Source organism: Manis pentadactyla, chromosome 10, assembly GCF_030020395.1.
Source record: "Manis pentadactyla isolate mManPen7 chromosome 10, mManPen7.hap1, whole genome shotgun sequence".
NCBI lineage: Eukaryota > Metazoa > Chordata > Mammalia > Pholidota > Manidae > Manis > Manis pentadactyla.
In genome coordinates, this window is record NC_080028.1 from 75,094,478 (window position 1) to 75,100,837 (window position 6,360).

Genomic DNA, 6,360 nt, shown 5'->3' on the forward strand with positions numbered 1-6,360 from the left:
CTTGCAGGGTGGTCCCCTTCCCATGTGCCCTCAGGTGGTCATTCCTCCTGGGATACCTTCGTGTGTCTATGTTCCTTCCTCTCATAAAGACACCAGTCAGAGTGGGTGTCTTCGACTTGCTCACCTGCTTGAAGGCTGTGTCCCCAAATATGGTGACATTCTGAGGTACTGTGGGTTCAGACTTCAGCATATGGATTTTGGATCAACATAATTCAGGCCATAACAGGGACTGACACCTCCCCCCAATCCCCCAGTCCTGTCAGGGCCTCTCATTAGGCAGCAGGGTTCTCAGTGCTGGCGACACTCAGAATCATGCGGGCAAATGGCCAGCAACAGCCAGACCCAGACCCCACTCAAGACTAACTAAATCAGGCATCTGTACTTTTTTTTTTAAAGCTCTCTAATGGTTTCAGCAGGAAGCCAGGGCTGAGAACTACTGAGCTGGTAGACCCCCTTATCGGCAGTTTCGCTTTCTGCGGTTTCAGTGACCCGCAGTCCAGGAGAAGCAGATGATCCTCCTTCCGACGAATCATTAGAAGGTACACAGTAGCCTAATGCTATGTCAAGTGCTGCATCATTCACCCCACTTCCTTCCATCACGTAGGCATTTTATCATCTCTCGTCATCACAAGAGGAAGGGTAAGTACAGTACAATAAGATATTTTGAGAGAGACTATATTCATGTAACTTTTATTACAGTATATTGTTACTCTTCTATTATTTACTTTATTCTCCTATTTTATTACATAATCCTTCTATTTTATTACGGTTGTTAATCTCTTACTGTGCCTAGTTTATAAATTAAACTTTATCATGGGTATGTACATATAGGACAAAAACACGGTTATACAGGGTTCCTTATGCATCTCCCTAGGATAAGGGAACCATGTAGTTCTTCCCAAACTTGCCTGACCATAAAACCACCTGAGGCACTTATTAAATATGCAAATGGTGAGCTCAGAATAATGCATCAAAATAGGGGACGTTCCTCATCCTCCTCTTCCAGCCCTTATTTTAATTAGTTTCAAATGATAGAAGTTAACATATGCTTTCCAACAGTCACTTGAAAGCTGGATAAGCCCCATAGTTTAAGTATAAAAAAAGGATAGCCTCTTGAATTTGTGCAGGAGCTGATCCTTAAGTGGCTGCAGTTCATTTTTTTTTAAAAATTTATATGCTTTTAATAATACATCTTCAAAATACATAAAGCCAAAATTGACAAAGCTATTTTTTTTTTTGTGAGGGCATCTCTCATATTTATTGATCAAATAGTTGTTAACAACAATAAAATTCTGTATAGGGGGGTCAATACTCAATGCACAATCATTAATCCACCCCAAGCCTAATTTTCGTCAGTCTCCAATCTTCTGATGCATAACGAACAAGTTCTTACATGGAGTACAAATTCTTACATAGTGAATAAGTTACATAGTGAACAGTACAAGGGCAGTCATCACAGAAACTTTTGGTTTTGTTCATGCATTATGAACTATAAACAGTTCAAATATGAATATTCATTTGATTTTTATACTTGATTTATATGTGGATACCACATTTCTCTCTTATTATTATTTTTAATAAAATGCTGAAGTGGTAGGTAGATACGAGATAAAGGTAGAAAACATAGTTTAGTGTTGTAAGAGAGCAAATGTAGATGATCAGGTGTGTGCCTGTAGACTATGTGTTAATCCGAGCTAGACAAGGGCAATAAAACATCCATGTATGCAGAAGATTTCTCTCAGAACAGGGGGGGTGAGGTTCTAAGCCTCACCTCTGCTGATCCCCATTTTCTCACCTGATGGCCCCCTGCGACTGTGTCTGTCTTAGGTTGTTCCTCCCTTGAGGAATCTTACCCGTCTCTGGCTAACCAGTCATCTTCCGGGGCCATACAGGGAAATGTTAAGTTGGTAAGTGAGAGAGAATCCTTATTGTTTGAAAAGGTTAGCTTTTTACTTCTTTGCATATTTATGCCCTGTGGCTTCTATGCCCAGCATTTGTCTTGAGGTGTCTTTACCACTTGGAAGAATTATGATACTCGGTAAATTCGACATGTGGCACGAATTCTATTTAAGGGTTGTAATTAGGTAGGAAGAAGAAAAGCTATAAAAGTAGCAGGCGGAAGAAAACATGGGAAGATTGATTATTTCTTTGACATATCTTCTTGTAGAGTAACTTCAGCATGGATAGGTTTTAAACTACTAATTAAATTGTGCGCACACATTAACATAATAGGAGTACAGTTATGTAACCAAAGCATACCTGTAATTACCAGCCATCTCCAGTGAAACCAAGAAAACCAGTTAGGCACCTTAGGCATTTGTGAAAACTTATCTATGATATGGTGGATATTGTCCACCATATGTTCTTTTAACAGTAAATAGTCTGTGGTTGTAAGATTTTGGAGCGCTACAATTTGCACTTCTCCTAATTCTTGGTTGAGTTCCAACAGTATAGATCCAGTCAAATTTGTTGTTTTACTGCAGTTCATTTCTTAGGAGGCCATGAAATGGTTTTGTGTGAAGTTCAATTATAAAATGGCATATGACTGACCTGTCTCCATATGCTTTGAATTGAGGGTGGGTGATGAGAAGTCAGCTCATTAATAGGAATTGTCTCTCAGTATGGTAGCACTTAATTACCTTCCTGAATTCTCAAAGTTGGAATTTTTTCATAGTTTTGAGAGTCTGACCAACCATGAGATAGACAGTGGAGGGGAGGTTAGGGGTGGAGCAGAGGGGCCCTCTGCTTTGCTCACGACTGACCTGCCCAGTAAGAGTACTGCCTTATACCTGTGGAGTTGCTGTCTGCACAGGGCTGGTCCCCTTTAGTATCACCTGGGGCCGTGTTATAAAGCAGATTCTGATTTGTAAGGTTGGGGATGGGGCCTGAGAGTCTGCATTTCTGTCTAGCACTATAGCTCTAAGGACCATGCCCTGAGAAGTGTGGTTTAAGAGCATCTCCTTATTTTTTTCCTTATTTTATCTTTGTAAAAATATGCTGTTAACACATTTTTCAAAACACTTCCTTTTTTTTTTCACGTGAATCTCCTAACATTATCACTTGAAGGCAATTAGTGCAAATATTATGATCTCTATTTGACAGATGATGGAAATTGAAGCACACACAGGTTAAAGGATTTGTCACTTGAGGTCTTGTACATAGGCAGGGGCAGAATTGAGGGCTTTGGATTTTTGCTCCATCAGTGATTCTCCGACTCAAACAGAACCACCTGGGAGGCTTGGTAAACCATATCCTGAGCCCCACCCAGAGTTTCAGATTCAGTAGTTCTGGGATGTGCCCTGAGAATTCTCATTTCTAACAAGTTCCCACTGTTGCCAAAACAAACTTGGGCCTGCTGCCTGGCACACAGCAAACCAAACACTGACATCAGGATGCAGTAAGAAAAGAGGGTGGTCATTGCAGTGCACCAAGCAAGGAGAACTGGAGGCTAATGCCCAAGGTCCCAAACTTGCCATTGGCTTACAAGCAAGGGTTTTAAAAGGCACAATTAAGGGAGAGGGTGGCAGGGTGTGTAAACAGCTCATGCTCCTCCTTCTGACTGGTCAGTGGTAAGGGGACAGGGGATTGTTTTAGGAATCCTAGTTATCAGTCTTCTGGCTCACCCAGTCTGGGGTCTGAGGTGCTTGTTGTCGGGAAGTCGCCCATCTGGTGGGGGTCTGAATTCCTGCAAGGACACAGGAGTCAACAGTTTATAGCCTTGAGGAGGAACTCAGGCTCCTGGGTCTGTGTAGCTTGCTTTACCTTAGTTTGCAAACTCCCATTTGCTTTAATAGCTGATTACTCAGTTTAATTCCCACACTCTGGGTCCAAATTGAGGGATTGGGGTTTCTCTTTCTTAATGAGAAGTCTGAGGGGCTTCATTAAAAGGGGGCTACCTGTGCAGTTACACCACTAATGATGTTGAATAAATGTCTCAAAGGACAGCATTCTTTGAGAATCTTTGTCCCTAGCTGATACCCAGCCTCTTCTTAATACTTGGTGTTCTCCTGATTGTTAGACTGAGCATAATTTAAAGTTTGATAATAGAACACACACGGTCATTAATCTTCAGTATGTTAGTATGTTTGACCAAAGAAAGCAAATGACCTCACCCTACAGTAACCACCACTCCATGCATAAGAAGGTTGGAATGGATGTTTCGAATATCCACTCAGTCTTCCTTGTCCTCAAAGTGGTGTTTTACTCTTCTGTTGAAGCACTATTCCCACTTTACAAAGTGGTAGGTATAATTTTAGTTAGAAGTTTTGCATATAATAAAAATAGACAATTTATGTCTTGGTGAAATTCCTATCAAAACAGGATTGCAGATGTTGGGTGTGAATCGGTTTGGAGTTGCAGGGAATTCAGATTCAGATAGAGTGAAATGTGAAACCAATGTCAAGAAAGCAAAGCAAGTTTTATTACATAAGCTCTGAAACAGAGTGGGCCCCTGACCTAGTGTCAGACAGCCCTGACGGCCTATCGCGAGGCTTCTTTCATGGGGCTTTTGGCCAGGCAAAGTCCTTGATTGACATTCTTTGGCATTGGGAACTTTATCTGATTGGAGAACCGAAGACATGGGCTGCGCTTTTTTCACCTGGTTTTGTCATCTGGGGAGTGGCTGTGCTCTGAGGTCTCTCATCTGGGAAGTGTCTGTACCCTGCTGGTCACTCTGGTCCTTGTGGCTTCATTTAACTCTGTGTGTTATCTCTGGCTTTATCTGATTAACTCCCCAAGTCTTGGTGGGCCCCACCCTCTTGCCATCCTGCTCCTGCCTGACTTTCTGCCTATCACAGGCACTGATCAACAAATAAGAAAATGAGTATTGTTCAACCAAATGAAGTAGTGGATTTCTTCTGCCTTTTGAGGTAGCCCTTCTGTTATGTCTCTAGCAGCTTGACAGCAGAGGGGCAGATCAGTGAATAGCAGAGGATATGAATTTTATCTGTACTCTTTCTTTGAAAGCATGCTATCTATCATGGTTTTGGATGGCCCTTTAATGTTGCTAAATCCTGAATCTATCATGGTTTTGGATGGCCCCTTAATGTTGCTAAATCCTGAATCATTTATCTACATTCCCAAATTTTTATCTCACTCTAGGTCTGTACTTTGTTCCCTTAAGGAAGTTTCCACTTGGATATCCCATAACTCATTCCTTCACCATTTATTGAGCACCTACTATGTGACAGCCACTGTGCTAGGTATAGGGAATGACTATGATGTTTCTCATCACTGAGTCGTTGCTATGGGTGGGACACAATCATAAGCAGGGCTTTAGAGTATGGGCTCTGGACTTTCATCACCTGGGCCCAAGTCCTCAACCTGTTACTGTTGTGTGACTTTAGGCAAGTTACTTAGCTTCCCTGTGCTCTGGTGTCCTTTTCTGTAAAATGGGATTACAGTGGTACCTACCTTATGGTGGTATTGCCAAGTAAGCACACGAAAAGCATTTTAAACAGTGTCTAGTATATGATAGGCAGTCAATAGTTTTTTTTTAAAGTGTTAGTTATTAACAAGCATTTTACCTGCACTTTCACTTAATCACAATCCTACCTTCCCAGGAGTGGTACTAATACTGTCCCTATTTTACAGATGAATTAAGTAACTTGTACAAAGGTCATGGAGCTAGTAAGGTGCTGATCAGGAAATCAGTTGTAGCTTTCTCTGATCCCAAACTCTGTGTTTCTAACTCCTCTACTAAGCTTTCCAAGTACGTTATAGTACTCACACCTTTCTTCATCCAAATTCTCCCTTCTTCAAGGCCTATACCTCATTGCCACAGGATCTAAATCTTTATTTGGGCCTGACTGATTGAAGAGCAATATAGATTTGGGACAAAGGGCCAGAGACAGAAACTCCTGGCTTTCAAGAGGTCTACATACAACAGAAGGGATGCTGTTACTCAGTACCACCCCCCAGAGAATTCCTTCCATCAGCTGCTGTCTCTGAAGTTGCGCCAAAAGGGGGAATCAGTCCACAGATATTTTCTTTGGTCGCTTTCTGCTTATCACTCTAGTTGTAACATGGCATGAAAGTACATGCAGTTTAGGAATTTGTTCGATTCACTGAATAAACCTTTGTCCCTTTGTTAATGTTAAAATTCAAAAGAAGTTCTCTGTAAACGTTGACTGAAACTGTCCCGAACTCCATCTGTTGTGCCCTGCCACGCACCAACTGTAGCAAAAATCAGCTTGCTTCTCACTGCCATCCATCTAGCTGTGTGGCCTGGTGGTCTGGCTGCTGCCAAGTAAATTGGTGACTCATTGAGACTCAGGAGGCAAGTCATGACAAAATTGTTGGCCTGAGATCAAGGCTGAAGATGGGGCTGAAAGGTGAGAGGAGTGGAGACTAGATAGAGCG